The following is a 16,547-nucleotide window of genomic DNA, read 5'->3' as shown; positions in this document are numbered from 1 at the left end:
CCAGCCACAGCTAACCTCACCTCGCCAATTCCTCAGCAGATCCTGTTTCCTCATACTGGAAGCCTCTGTGTCCTCATCCGAATGGGTCTCAGCTGAACTGCTGCTCAGAAGCCTAAAAGCTTAACAGTCTATAGTTCCTGGTCCTCATGCCTTACATACCTTTCTGCTTCCTGCCATCACTTCCTGGGTTTAAAGTTGTGTGTCACCATGCCTGGCTGTTTCCAGTGTGGCTTTGAACTGAGAGATCCAGACGAATCTCTGCCTCTGGAATGCAAGAATTAAAGCTGTGTGTGCCACCATTTTCTGGCTTCTATGTCTAGTGGCTGTTCTTTTCTCTGACCCCAGATAAGTTTATTAGGGTGCACAATATTTTGGAGAACACAATATCACCACAATTCTCCCACATGAACTATGTACTTGGGAGACGGTGTTTTCCTTATAATGCATCCATGCTGATTAGATTGGTGTTCCATACCCGTGGGTTCCACACTCACAGATTCAACCAACTGCAATATACACATGCTGCACCATTTTACATAAAAAGTGTAATCTTGGACTTTGGTATCCGTGGAGAGTTCTGTAGCCAACCCAGCAAGGATCCTAGCAGGGCAGTTTTGTTTGTTTCTACCAAGTTTATAAACAAATTTCCTTGTTAACTTAGGTATGTGATGTCTATTTATTTGCAAATATTTTTGTAACAACATTTATAAAATTAAAAAGTTTTCTACAAATAAGTTAGTTTTAATCTGTTGCTATTGTAAAAAATATTCCAGTTAATATCTTCATATACTTGTAATTTGTTATCCATGAATATTTAAGTGAAATAAATTATTGGCATTGGAATTTCTTGGTACAAACTATGTTTTCAATTTTGATAGACATGGCCAACTTGTTTTTTACATACACATGGTATCCATTTATATTCCTTCCAATCTATAAGGAATAATTTCTCCATACCCTCAGTATGTGTTAGCAAACCTTTTTCATCATTACCAGTCTGAGAGGTGAAAAATCATCTCAATGGGTTTTAAAATTTACATCCCTCTTATCATGGATGAAACTGAGTGATGAAAATGTTTAATTTGGTATTTTATTTCCTATGGATAACCTGCTTATCATCATCTGACCATTTTCCACTGGTCTGTTGGTGCTTATAAACTGATTTATAGATATTTTATTTGTGGAAAGGTAGCCTCTTTTCTGTGATACTAGTTACAAATATTTTTAGTTCACTGTCTTTTAATCTCATGGACATTCTTCACATGAGACATTTTTATTTTGTTTCTTTCTCTTTGTCTTCCCTCCCTCCCTCCCTTTCTGACTACCTCCCTCACTTACTCACTCCTTCCCTCCCTCACTCCCCCTTCCTCTCTCTCTCCCTCTCTCATCTTTCTTTCTGTGCATGTGCCAGCAGACACTACAGCATGCATGGAAAACAGAGTTCTCTACTTCTACCATGTTGGTTCCTGGAATTAAACTCAGGACATTAGGCTTGATGGTAGGTGCCTTTACCTGCTAAGCCATCTCACCAGCCTGGAATTTCTATTTATTTATTTATGTATTTATGTATGTATGTATGTATTTATTTATTTATTTATTTATTTATTTATTTATTTAATTTAATGCCAAATGCCGTTTATTGAAAGAGGGAGGAGGTCTTAAATACAGGCTTACAGCACAATGGGAGAACTCTGGAGGGCAGAAGTTCGCTACTGATGTTTTACAATCTTGCATCTCAGCTGTTAATGCCCATTATGCAGGATATACAGACAAGGATCTTCCCTTAAGCATTCAGGAGGGTGGAACCTGGCAGAGAATTAGCATATGGAGGATATAAAGGTCAAGGTCAGCAAGCAAGGCAACAGTTACCCAAAACGGGGGGCCAGGGCCCTACAGGTCCCCCTTTTACTAAAAAATGAGCTTCTGACTTAGGTTGTGGGGGACCTCAGCAGGTCACCTTACCCATCATGGAGACACCTGCCCAGGCCACACAGGCGCTCTGTCTTAGGTTGGTGAGCGCCCCCAGGCGTTACCCGTCTCTGAATACTCATTATCATACAGGCTCAATCGTGTGTGAGCTGCAGAGTTAACTGCTACCAAAGATCTCAAAGTGGCACTTGGCTTGCAGTCTGTGTGTTCGACACAGAAAAGACCGACAGAAGTCCTAACCCACCCATAGCCAGTAGGCTAAAGGCAATTGAGCCATTCCCTTCCTTAAGTTTTGGTTTTACTCAATTACTGAGCAAGCCTCAATGAAACGCTTCACTATTAAGATAAGAATTTATACTGTATCAAGCTGATAATAGAAAAATAAATTAATTAATTAAAAAAAATAAAAATAAAATAAAAATTTGAACTATTAAAAACAAACAAACAAACATATTTTACTAAAGTAAAAAAAAGGGAGGAACTAGGCACTCATCATTCCTCTCCACATTCTATTCTTTCCCTTGTTTTATATATTTTAAATTTTTTATTGGTGGATTCTGCTGGAGTATCTGCTGCAGATAAGCACTGGAGGGCTCCTTTTGCAAATCACCCTCTGGAGCCATGGAAGGATCTTTCTACTGGCACTTGGTGGAGACCCGATCTGTTATTGGTGTAGGCCCGGGGTTCTGTTTATGTGTGGCTAGAGTTTTCCTGCCTGGCCCACAGTCAAGACAAATCTTTCTCACCTGCCAGTCCCACAGCCGCTCAGACCCAACCAAGTAAACACTGAGACTTATATTGGTTACAAACTGTATGGCCATGGCAGACTTCTTGCTAACTGTTCTTACAGCTTAAATTAATCCATTTCCATTAATCAATACCTTGCCACATGGCTCGTGGCTTACTGGCATCTTCACATGCTGTTTGTCATCATGGCGGCTGGCATTGTCTCTCTGACTCAGCCTTCCACTTCCCAGCTTTATTCTCCTCCTTGTCCCGCCTATACTTCCTGCCTGGCCACTGGCCAATCAGTGATTTATTTATTGACCAATCAGCAACACACTTGACATACAGACCATCCCACAACATTTATGTCTTTTCTCAGGACAATGAGGTTCCTCTTTGGATTCCTGAGCGCTGTGTGTGCCCTGTGGCTGCTGCTGAAGCCCAACATGGCAGAGACCTATTGGGCCTTCATGAAAAACTCTCCCCTTCTGATGCCAATGGGGATGGAATTTCTGTTTATATATAGTCATTGTATCTGACTTTTTTTCTTTTTTGGCTTCTGGATGTTGTGTTATACTTTGAAATGACTTCTCTCTGCTCCACAGTTATTTAAAATGATTTTGTTCTTGTAATCTTTTTCATGTTTTATTTCATTCAACAAATTTTATACTAAAATTCTGATTTATCTAGAATTTATTTGTGTGAAATATAAACAATAATCTCAGCTTTACTGTCTTACTAGAATTTTGCTCAGTGGTTCCAACATCATTTAACCAACTGTCTCCTTATACTTGGACTACCTTTAGTATACACCATATTCCTAACTTCATTTAACTTTCTAATTTGTTCTATTGAAGAGTCAATTGCTCCATTTTTGAAATGACTTTAAATTTATTTTAAAAAGTTCCTAAAAGAATTCTGTTAGTATCATTAAGTACCTGGCAGAGAAGACTATTGGGGGGGATGGTGTAAGAGAAGCTTAAGTCTAGTTTGCAAAGAACAAATACAGACTTAGAGCCCATCTCAAACTTACACGTAAATCAGTGAGAAAATGGTAGTTGATTTATAGTGTGGAAGAAATCCTAATTATGTCACATGCAAGATACCTCTACAAAGCCACTCACCAGGTGCTATTTTAGAATACTCACAGTGTATAAGAAGGAACATTGTCTCTTATATTAGTCTGCTGTGGTTCAAATCTAATGTGTAAATAATATCAATAGTAGCATCTTGAAATGCTATGGCCATTCTTCCAGGGCCTCAATCAATGTTTTCTGCTTTGCTTTATCTAATTTGCTACAGCTCTTTTCTAACATAGTTTAATGGGGTCTAGTTATGTTTGACTATAAGGAAGACCTGGTAGAATTGAGCTTTTGCTATTACTATTGCTTAGCTACTTTGAACGCTTCTTGTACAGGAGTAGAGGATTATGAAGAGCAAATCTAACCCAATCAATCAACTAAATAACTAACCAACCAAAATAATGTGCCAGAGGCAGTATGAAATGTGCAAAACCTAAATTATTTATTAGTTAGTGCTTTTCAGAAAATGTTTGTAACTCAATCCTGAATTTAAATTTGTTCTTTATCTTGTAAAAAATAACATTCAGCTTGCCAATAACAGAATTAACTGTCTATTACATGTCAATGTAATTCCAGTGCACTGGCATAGAACTGAATCATGTTGGCTTATTCCACACCATGTGGTTGCTCTCACCCTTGTCTTCATGTGTCATCTGATGGAGATGTAAAGACTCAGAAGAGAATTTCCCTTGCATGACTTTGAGGCAGAAATCGTGGATGGAAATCTGATGGAGCTTTTGACAACAGATTTTTTTATGCTGAAACTCATCCCTGTTGCAAGCTTGATTAGAGTAAATAAAAAATAACTAGTTGACAATTTTATTTTAAAACATCTATTTTATTCTTGTTGATTGTCTTCTAAGCTCATAAAAACAAAACAAAACAAACAGCAAGAACAACAAAATGTTTTTTCTTGCCTTTCCCCTCTTCCCCATCCATGGATGTATTAGGTATGTACCTCACTGATACACAGATGGACCTCTTGCATGCATATATGGACTCACTGAATCATAAAGTGTAAAAGGTTTTTATGATTTGTATAATACTTTAATAGTAGGGATATTGGAGATAATTTGAGATGTATAATCATGTATATAATCACACAATTGAACTCAGGCTCTTCTTTGACATACAAAGTTACTGGAGTTCTGAAAGTTTTAATGACATGCCTAGGTTCACACAGTCAAGAGGGGACAAGAATGCTAGGGATGTCTTTCTGTATGCTGTGAATGTGTTGCTCTGATTGATTGATAAATAAAATGTTAATTGGCCAGTAGCCAGGCAGGAAGTACAGTGTAGGCGGGACAAGCAGAGAGGAGAATTCTGGGAAGTGGGAGGCTGAGTCAGCAGATGCTGCCAGCCATCACCATGAGAAGCCAGATGTAAAGTAATGGTAAGCCACAAGCCACGTGGCAACTTATAGATTAATAGAAATGGGTTAATTTAAGATATAAGAACTAGATAGCAAGAAGCTTGCCACAGTCATACAGTTTATAAGTAATATAAGTCTCTGTTTATTTACTTGGGTCTGAGCAGCTGTGGGCCCAAGCGGGACTGGAGAAAACTCCACCTACACAAGAGTTGTAGAGAATGGGTCTCTGGTCTGTCAGCCCACAGCTCTGCTTACTGGATCATTATTAAAAGTTAAGATCTTTCTCTGCTGCACACTTCTCCTCTCTTTTCTGGGGCACTAAAAACATGGTAGGTTGGAAAGTAAATATAGAGGCAAAAATCATCCTGGCTTGTTTTCTTCTAATCCAAGTAAAAATTGGGACTGCCCACACTATCTCTTTCTCTTTCCTTACTCTGTGGTAAAGAAAAATATTCCACTAAATTTTATTCTTTTGTCTTACTTGCTTTATTGTACTGGAATTGTTCACACTGCTATTTTATAGTTTTATTTGAGGAGATAATGTTTTTGTTGATTCTTTAGAAATGAGCTCCATTCTTTTTTCTTTACCAGGTAAGGCTGTTCCTTAGTGCCAAGAGAGTTGGCATGGGGATTGATTCTAAGACTGGGTATTGATACTTTAATGGTGTAAGCTAAAGTTCCTTGTATAAATCGTCATGGCACTTGTATATAGATGAATCATTCCCTTCCAAATATTTTAAATCCTTTTCAGATTCAATTTCTTATGCTATTACCATGTTATTGCTATGTAAACAGTTGCTATACTGTATTGTTTAGAGAATACTGATAAGAATAAGGTAGCTGTATATGCTCAATACAAACTTATTCTTTATCAAATATTTCTGATCTATGATTGATGGAATGTGGAGCAAATGGATATGGAGTACCAACTGTATCTCATCATTTACATTCTCACTGAGATCTAATGAGTTAGATTTCCTCTCTATTATAGTGAATCCCTGGGTCTGTCAATCTTAGCCTAAATATCTGTTGGCAAGTAGGACCTATGATTTCTCTTCCTCATGTCCAGATCCAGACTCCTGTGTGTTCCTTAAGCTTTAATTCAATTCCAGACTCTCTTTCCTCCCTCCCTTTTCTCTCATTCCCTCCCTCTCTTTAGAAATGTGTTTTAACAACTTACAGGCAAGTTCTAAGTGAGAGTTTCTTTGCCCATAAATGGGAAGAAAAATAATACAGAGTATCCACTTCACTTTAGAAGCTATGTTCATTCTTTTATATTTGTAGAGATCCAAGAGAATATTTTTTTGTTTTGTTTTTCCTTCGAGCAGATCCTAGTGGTATTTAACAAGGTGAAACTTTCTGTAGGGCACTAGAGTTTAACCGAAGTAAAAGATTCTCTTTTGTTCAAACCCGTGAGACTATCCTGGGTTGAATTTAGAGAACTCTTCACATTTTGAGCAAGGCTCTTAGGGCTTCTGGTCTCTCAGCTTCAAGCAGAAGTTTTTCAGAGACTACTTGGCATTACCTATACCTTCACAAAGAAAGTATTCTCATATTTCTTTAGATAGCATCATCAATGATTTGAAATAACTGCATTGTGATTGAGCAGAGATCAATATGAATTAATGGAATATTTCAATGTGCTTGTCTTGATTTTCGAGTCTTTAGAAAGGCCGTTTAAAATATAAAAAGTTATTCTTGTGTTTTATAAATGGCTAGATGATTATAGACTCAGATAGATAAAGCCTCCCTCTTGTTCTCTTGCTTACAACTGACATTGGCTAAGTCATCACCAATTTTGTGTGATAGTGGTCTAGAGTAATTAGTTTGTCCAGTAAGCTAGGTTCAATCTTTAGATTGCAGTTGATGCTACTGTCATTTGCCCTAACACTTGGATCACATAAGGAAAGAGGTATTCCTCAAGGCACCAAAGAGAGACACTTTTGTGCATTTAGAAGGAAAAGAATAGATCCCACAAAATATGGAGGGAGGAAGAATTTTATCTTCAAAGAGGAAAGTTTACCTCTGGTCACTGGATATGTCTAGCTGGCCTCATGATTTTTCTTTTTCTTCTCTGTCTGTCTGTCTGTCTGTCTGTCTGTCTCTCTCTCTCTGTCTCTGTCTCTCTGTATCTCTGTCTCTCTGTCTCTCTCTCTCTCTCTCTCTCTCTCTGTCTCTTCAACAAAGCCACACCTTCTAATAGTGCCACTCCCTTTGGGGGCCATTTTCTTTCAAACTACCACATGCACAGTATTCCCCCCCAAAGGCCTATCCTAATTATTGAATCATCTGTCCGTGCTCTCCTTGAATGTGAAGTGTTTAGGCATTTGACAAGCCTATGCTTTTTTATTAAGAGATTATCTAGTCATTTTACATATCAACCACAGATTCCGCTGTCCTCCCTTCTCCCACAGACAAGCCTATGCTTATAGAATTTGGTAAAAAAATTTGTGGTGGTGGTGTTTGGTCTTGGTATCTTGGAAACAACCACCATGCCAGATGTGTGTAAAATTCTAGTGTGATTTTTTTAATACACTTGGATATCCTGGTCTAATTTGGAGAGGCTCTTATGACACTGCATAAATCCAGAGAAATACACGTCCCTCTAAGCTGCTTATTTGGACATAGAAGTGTACACCTTTAATCCCAGCACTTGGCATATGCAGGTGAATCTCTGAGATTGAGGCCAGCCTGGTCTTCATAGGCTAGCCAGACACACAGAGATACCCAGCTCAAGAAACAAAAGAAAACAAAAACTTAGAATGGCTGGTGAAAGGCCTTGCAAAGTGTAGTGAGTGCTTGATGTCAGAAACATAAATCAGCATGTCAGTGTGTCTTTCCACAGTGCCAGAACTTACTGAATAACAATACAATTATAAGATAGGGTACTTTCATTGGCAAAAGCTTGCTTTGTAGTCCTTCTTTTTAAAAAACCTATTATAAGGAAGGTCTTTTATTCTATTCTAATCTTAATTACTACTATTTACTCTCAGATCATGTATACACACTATATATCATGCAATCAATCAATCAATGTATCTATCTATCTATCTATCTATCTATTTATCTATCTATCATCTATTTGTCTATCTATATCTGTGTGTATAAGTTTTCAAGGGGCTAAAGGGGCTGAAGCAGAGTTCAGGGATGTTCAAAGAAGCCCGAAAGACAGAAATTAATAGGGATTCCAAAAGAGAAAAAGATCACAAACCTTGCTGGGGGTCTGTTGGATGATCTGCTGTTACTGCCTCCACTGTTGTCCCCAGAAGCACCTCAGAGGAGTCAAGTGACGGGGTCACAGTGGAGGTGCAAAGAGAGATATGAGACCATGAAGGCTGTAAAAGCAAAGGGCGAGATCAAGACCAGGCAAGCAAGTGGGTGGACAGATGACCAGTGGATATAGATTGATGAAGGGGAGGATGGACATATGACAATTCAAGTAGGTAATATCATCTATGAGAACTGAACCAAATGGAAGCCCTGAGGTGGTCCAGAATACTTTCTAAGTCTTTTGACTGGCATACTGGGTGATATGATGACAGATTTGTGAGGTCATTGTATTCATAGTGTTAGGTGTCCTTTTTAATGTGGTCCAGGGGAGGGATTTACCCTCTTTTCTTGGTCATTTGTATCTGACAAGTTCTAGGGCATGCCTTCTTCTGATATCATTTTAATATACCCATGTGTTCCTGTAGTTCCACTTTACTGTGATAAATTTCTACCGTGAAGCCATTTATATATATAAGAATAAGTTATTCATCGGTCTGTGCCTCATGGATTCTTCTGGATGATATTATTTCCATGTCCACCATGATGAAGTGTCATCCTCAAAATAGAGTCAAATATGTCTTGTAAAATGAAGTCTCTCAGGGCAAGGACAGTCTGAAAAAAACAGTTTTACACAATGTGAAGTAACTTAGTGAAAGACATAGCCTGATCTCAAAATAAGGCAAAAGAAAAAGATCTAGTTCTGAAGACCCAGTTTCCTTATTTTATATTAGACCTGTCCCATTGTTGAAGTTTTACTTCCACTGACAGATAGATATATGCTATTCCAAACAGACGAAATATTAGCTCTTCTTCCATTTCCCCATCAAGTTACGAAGGTTCTTAGTTCTGCTGCCTCAATAAATTTTAGTTTGCCACTTGCATAGAATTAGTTATCCTTTGACTGAAGCCTGAATAATGTCAAAAGGTAACTCATTATCTGTTTCCCCACAGCAACCTTTGATTTCTTTCCACTACAGTCTTTTCTATACAACATGCAAAACAGCGCAAAATATTTATTAAAAATGAATTGGCTGGGCGGTGGTGGGGCATGTCTTTAATCCCAGCACTCGGGAGGTAGAGGCAGGCAGATCTTTGTGAGTTCGAGGCCAGCCTGGTCTACAGAGCGAGATCCAGGAAAGGTGCAAAGCTACACAGAGAAACTCTGTCTCAAAAAACCAAACCAAAACAAAAAATGAATTGGATGCTACAAATTTAACTTTCGTCTATGCAATTGTGATTGAATCTATTCATGTTCAAACCTATTTTATACATCTGAGTTGTCTTCTGAAATAGGTTCAAATTCTGGAAGCCACTATCCTTGATCTTTCTATATTTCTTTCCCATTGTGCTCCAAAATAGACCTGATACATCTACCATGCTGAAAATTTCTCCTTTCTTATTGATTAATGAATTCTATATATCTATCCATGTTCTATTTGAACTCTTCCATTTATTTTCCTTTCATATGAATCCTATTCATTCTTTAAGACCTGTCTTAAAAACTTTCATCATCTTATATGAAATTGTCATCTCCTCCCCAAACAATACAGGTTGTTGTCATTGCTGTTAGTTTCCCTCCAGAGCCGGATGGTAAGACCTTATAGTTGAAGACACCACATGCTTTGCATACAGGACACAAAAACTCAAACTGGAACTTAGCAGGAAGCTTCTTCCCTGATGACATTCAGAATGCTGGAATGTGCTATTGAGGCTGCTGAGAGGGAAACAACCATCAATGGGCTTTCTCAGTTGTAAACCATGCATACTAAAATACTGATGTACAAGAGAAGATATAACCACTATTGCAACAGTTGCAGGACTGTTTTGGGGGTAACCAACTGCTTTTCTAGTATATTTTAAACCTACCCCACAAGAGAAAATCCATGTCTAAGACTGTAAATCTGATTTCAAAAGCCTGTACCTGGAGAAGTCACATGCCTTAGGGGAGAATATATTACTGGTGTTTTGCTAAATGGACATGTAGTCAAACTGCTTTCTAAATATTTATGTTTACAACAATGGACCAGTGCTGTTCTCAGCCCAAGTCAGAGAAGCTTCTTTCATAGTAGGTGAAGGTTATTTCAGAGACACATGACTGGTTAAAATGCTGAAAATAAGTTACTATTGAATGCCTTGCCCTATGTGGACATCAATACCAGCCCTTCCCAGGCTCAGGGGAAATAGTGGAAAGACTATAAGAGCTGGAGGATAGGAAGGAGCTCTTGGAAAGCTTTCTTGTAGATGTGGCATAGCCACTGCAGTCCTGAGCACATGGTACCTATGGAGACCTGCATCGGACCCATGTACACACACAAAAGATATGAAAGTAGAAGAGGACCAGTTTGGAAGAAAGGGAGCATTAAGAGTAGGAGAGGAATAAAAAAGAAATGAAGGGCACAATATGATCATAATAGATTGTATACATGTATGAAATTGTCAAAAATGAGGATGAAAATATTCATCCCTTTTCAACTCTTCCTGTCCCATTATATTTTACCCTATAGCACAATTCCCATCTGAAGTGAATTTTGCATTTTTGATTATTATGACACCTTACCAGATTTTATGTTCATGAAATCAGGATCCTTTAAATTTTTTCTATTATATCCCACTATGTAATAGGTTCCCAGTAAATACCTTCGAATGAATATCACTTATCATGAAATCACACTGAATATTTTAGCTGCAAGTTATTTCACTCTTCTGTGATTATGTTTTGCATTCTTATGTTGTATGTTTCATGTGCCTTGTGCTTTATCTGGCTACTTTTACATATCTACAGACATCTGCAATGAGGCTAAGAGCATTAGTGCTGAAATTGTAAAGTGTGTGATTTGGATAATGAGATGCTATCTCACTTCCATACTATGTTCAAAATTTAAAAGACAACAAAACCACATGTGGATGACAATTTAGAGGAATTGGAACTTTCAGATACTACTGATAGGACTCTTTATTGGTGGTACACCTACTTTGAGAAAAATGTTTGGTGATTTCTTATAATACCAAAAGTACATACCTCCATGACTCAGATATTCTGTTATTTGATATGTTCCAAAGAAACACAAAAGTATCTGTTCACCCAAAGTTCATTGTAGCAGTAGTTATTATGGCCAGAAAATAGAAATAATATCCATCAACAGGGGTATGAATAAACAAATTGAGGCATATCCTTTTAGCTGGATATCTCTCAATAATGCAATAAAACACAGTGCTAATTTAAAGAGCCACATATTTGAATTCTTTTTTTTTTTTTTTTTTTTTCGAGACAGGGTTTCTGTGTGTAGTTTTACGCCTTTCCTGGAACTCACTTGGTAGTCCAGGCTGGCCTCGAACTCACAGAGATCCACCTGGCTCTGCCTCCCGAGTGCTGGGATTAAAGGTGTGCACCACCACCGCCCGGCCTTGAATTCTTACATTAGAGTAAATAGATTATAATTCTATTCATATAGAAATTGGAACAGAAAAAAACTAAATTATGATACAAAATTGTACCATAATATAATGTACTATAAAAATGCTTCTGCCAGTGGAAATGGGATAGACTGCAGAAGGATATCAGGGAACTTTCTTGGGGAGTTATAAGTCTCTGGATATTTTTTATTAGAAATTTTTTAGTCATTTTACATACCAATCACAGATCCCCCTCTCTTTCCTCCTCCCACCCAATGGATAGTGCATTGGACTTCTAGTGATAGAAAATCTCTGAATATTTTTTAAGGCACAATCTTGCTGTGTGGCGCTAGCTGGCCTGGCACTTACTATGTAGAACAGGCTGTCCTCAAACATATAGACATCCACCTACCTCTCCTTCACCTATATTTACTTTCACACACAATTAGCATACAATTTAATAGATATGTTCCAATTTATTTGTTCATGCTCCTGTTGATAGAATTTGCTTCTAATTTCTGTCCATGATGACTACTGCTACAATGAGCATTTATAGGCAAGGCTTTATAAGCTTATAAATTAATATTGTCTTACTCAATGTTCTATTGCTGTGAAGAGACACCATGACTATGGCAACTCTTATCAAGGAAAACATTTAATTAGGGCTGGCTTATACTTTCAGAGGTTTAATCCATTATTGTCATGGCGGGAACATGGCGTGCAGGCAGACATGGTACTGGAGAGTAGCTAAGAGTTCTAGATCTGGATACACAGGCAGCAGTAAGAGATATTGGGCCTGACTCAAGTGTTTGAAACCTCAAAGACCAAATGCCAGTGACACACCTACTCCAAGAAGTTCACACTACTCCAACACCTCTTAATACCTCTCAACTAGCACCAACCCCGATGACCAAGCATTCAAATATATAAGCCTATGGGGGCATTCATATTCAAACCACCACAAATACAAATACAGAAGTCTATTAATATGTACCATGTATAATAGTTTCATTAATTGTCCCAGTGTTGGGACAAAGATGTGCACCAGTGCACCTAGTCTTTAAAAATAGATATACTTCAAAAATTTACTTATATATGTGTGTATGCATGTGTACATATGTATGTGGGGGGTACCCATGTGTGTATAGATGCATACAGGCATGTGTGCTCACTTGTGCTTAGAGGTCAGAGGACAATCTCTCTCCTTCTTTGGGTACCTTTCACTTTCTACTTTGTTGTTATTGTTGCTTGAGATAGGACCTCTCATTGGGCTGGAAATTTACCGTGTAGCCTAGGATAGCTGGTCAGGAACATCCAGAAATACTTCCCATCTCACTATCTCTGAGATTATAAAAGCATGCCATCACTCCTGCCTTTTTACCTGGATTCTGGAGATCTGAACTTAGTCCCTCACACTTGAGAAGCAAGTGCCTTACCAACTAAACCATCTGCTTAACCAACACTTTTATTATTTTTTAAGAACTTTTATTGTTTTATTTTATATGCATGTATACTTTGCCTGCTTGTGTGTATATGTACCTCATGCATGCAGTGCCCCAGGAGGGCAGAAGAGGGCATCAAATCTCCTGATCTGCAGTTACAGATAGCTGTTAGCCACTATATGGGTACTGAGAAACAAACCTGTGTAGTAAGAAGATTTCTCCAGTCCCACCAAGCCCCAGCAGTCTTGTGGCCTGCTTATAAAATAATTACTCAGAGACTTAATATTATTTATAACTGCTCAGCCATTAGCTCAGGCTTATTACTGACTAGCTCTTACACTTAAATTAACCCATAATTCTTATCTATATTTAGCCATGTGGCTTGGTATCTTTTCTCAGTTCTGCCTTGACATCTTGCTTTCTCTGTATCTGGCTGGTGACTCCTGATTCAGCCTTCCTCTTCCCAGCATTCTCCTCGTCTGCTTGCCCTGCCTATACTTCCTGCCTGGCTACTGGCCAATCAACATTTTATTTATCAACCATATTCACAGCATATCAGCAAACCTGGGTCCTATGGAAGAACAACTTTTAACTGCTGAGCCATCTCTTCATCTTCCATACTTTTATTTTTAATTGACACATAACAACTGTATATATTTATAGAGAACAACATGATATTTACATAGATGTATATAATGTGTAAACATCTATATAATGATCAGATCAGGGTTCTGAGCATACCAATTATTTCAAACATTAATCATTTCTTTGTAATAGGAATATTCAAATTCTTCTGTAGTTACCATTTTGAAGTATGCAATTAATTGTCAACCATAGTTATCCTACCATACCATATATGTTCTAAATCTTTACATGGCTTTAGATAACTGAAGAGTATGTATTTTTAATCAACTGTTCATGTAAGATTTGTACATTTCATTGTAAATTAAATCTAAATAAAAGACTGTAAAATATTAAATACTCATTAGTGATGTTTCCTATATCATATAGTATACAATTTGAATACATTGATGTATGCAATTATATTGAGATACATCAAAATGAAGGTGGATGGTCAATGATTCTTTTAAATTTAATGTATTTCTAAACATTTCAGAGTAAAATTTTGGAGAAAAAGCAATATAACATGTATTTGGATGCTGGGACTGATACAGCAAATGACTAAGCAAAATAAATTTTCTGATCTTCAGTTTCTCTCTGTAGAATGGGTATTCAATGACAGCTACCTCACAGAGTATTCCCACCTACTTAGTCTTTCCTCAGCTGATATTCAGCAGCAAAAGGGCCAATTAAAATAAAATCTGTTTCTGATTGGGTTAGCTTATAGCAGTATCTTGTATTTCTTAATTCAACTTGGGCATGTAGCACAGTAAATTTTGGCAATAGTTCCCAGGTTTCCTTGATTATAACAATAATAGAATTTTTTCCTCATAAAATTTAAATCTATGAGAAGAGATAAACAGGTAACATGAAAATTATAATACAATGGTTCTACAAAAAAAGAATCTGAAGGTACAGATCAGGAATTATTGTCTTAGTTACTTTTCTATTGCCGTGACAAAACACAATGACCAAGGCAATTTATACCATGGTTCTAGAGGGTGAGTCTACTATCATCATGGTGGAGAACATGGCAATAGGCAGGTAGGCATGATCCTGGAGCAGTATCTGAGAGCTTATATGTTGAGACAACAACCACAAGGTAAAGAGAGAGAGGTATTTGAGAATGTAGTGGGCATTTGCAACCTCAAAGCCCACCCCATTGACACACCTTCTCAAACAAGGCCATACCTACTAATCCTTCCCAAACATTTCCACTAACTGAGATCTAAGTATTTAAATATATGAGCCTATGGGACCATTTTCATTCAAGCCATCATGGGTACTGAATCTACCTGAAGGATGATTGTCAGGATGGCTTTGTGGAGGTAGTAATGTCTGAGTTAAACATCAGATAATGAATAGAGCAATCCTAACAAGGATGGTAGTCATGGACAGAGAATAGTATGTTTTATGTAGAAACATGCCAGGCAAAAGAGTTTGACTAAATTGTTAGTGGAGTGAATATTTAAAACATCTATCTTCCTTCCCTAGTACATTTCATGAGTATGCCTTCTGACAAAGAACTACTTATCCTCACCTTCTAAGCACTTTTCTTCTAAAGCTACGGTGATTTCCCATCATAAAGTAATATCATAATTCTATTTGTAGCTGAAGTTTTTTTGGTCCTGCCCAGCTAGCTCAGTTGGTAGAGCATGAGACTCTTAATCACAGGGTTGTGGGTTTGAGCCCCACGTTGGGCGCCATTGTATCTAGAAGTTTCTCCAGTCCTGCCTGGGCCCTGCAGTCCCATGGCCTGCTTATAAAATAATCACACAGAGGCTTAATATTATTTATAACTACTTGCCGTTAGCTTAGTCCTACCACTGACTAGCTCTTGCATTTAAATTCAGCCCATTTCTGTTAATCTGTATGTTGTCACATGTTCTGTGGCTTTACCTGTGTGCCATTACATGCTGCTCCCTGGATAGTGGGCTGGCATCTCCTGACTCAGCCTTCCTCTCCCAGAATTCTCCTTTTCTGCTTATCCTGCCTATGCTTCCTGACTGGCTACTGGCCAATCAGCATTTTATTTATCAGCCAATCAGAGCAACACATTCACAGCATACAGGGCAACATCACCCATCAGCATTGTGTGCATTTTATTTCAAGATATGTTTTCAGAATTGTATGGTGGAATTGGTTATCTCTCTCAATATTTTTAAAGCATGGTTGAGAACACTGGATTTAGGACATTCACAAACCTCCATTCACTAACTGATGACTTTGAACTCTTACTATGTACAGGTATTGTGCAAAATACCATGGTTACAGAGGTTCTACATAATTCTTGGTTTTTGTTTTTGTTTTTGTTTTTTGTTTTTTTTGGTTTTTCAGCACAGGGTTTCTCTGTGTAGTTTTGGTGCCTGTCCTGGCTCTCGCTCTGTGGACCAGACTGGCCTAGAACTCACAGAGATCCACCTGGCTCTGCCTCCTGAGTGCTGGGATTAAAGGCATGTGCCACCACTGCCTGGGTTGACATAATTCTTATGTGTAAATAGTATATCTTTTCAATATGTATATGGTGAAATAAATACACAAGTGGGCAATGAAACCATGGAGTGATGAGAGAGACAAGAATGAGAAGCACAAGAAGCAGAGGGATTTCAGCATGTTATTAAATGGTACTTGGTGCCCCAAAGCATTGCTAAGCTATTTCTTATACATACAGGTGACACTTAGAGACATGTCTCTGCTAGTTAGTTTTCACTA

At 37.9% G+C, this 16,547-nt stretch overlaps 1 non-coding gene across 1 annotated transcript; it reads left to right on the top strand.

The window, feature by feature from the left end:
- The first annotated feature begins 15,465 nt into the window (after positions 1 to 15,465).
- Positions 15,466 to 15,538, top strand: Trnak-cuu (transfer RNA lysine (anticodon CUU)). The gene has a single exon. It is a non-coding gene; the product is annotated as a tRNA-Lys (tRNA).
- The last annotated feature ends 1,009 nt before the right edge of the window (positions 15,539 to 16,547 follow it).

The sequence above is a fragment of the Peromyscus eremicus genome, chromosome X (genome assembly GCF_949786415.1).
Source record: "Peromyscus eremicus chromosome X, PerEre_H2_v1, whole genome shotgun sequence".
NCBI classification, from domain to species: Eukaryota; Metazoa; Chordata; class Mammalia; order Rodentia; family Cricetidae; genus Peromyscus; species Peromyscus eremicus.
The sequence above is the reverse complement of the archived record's forward strand: the minus strand, read 5'-3'. Positions and strand labels throughout refer to the sequence as shown.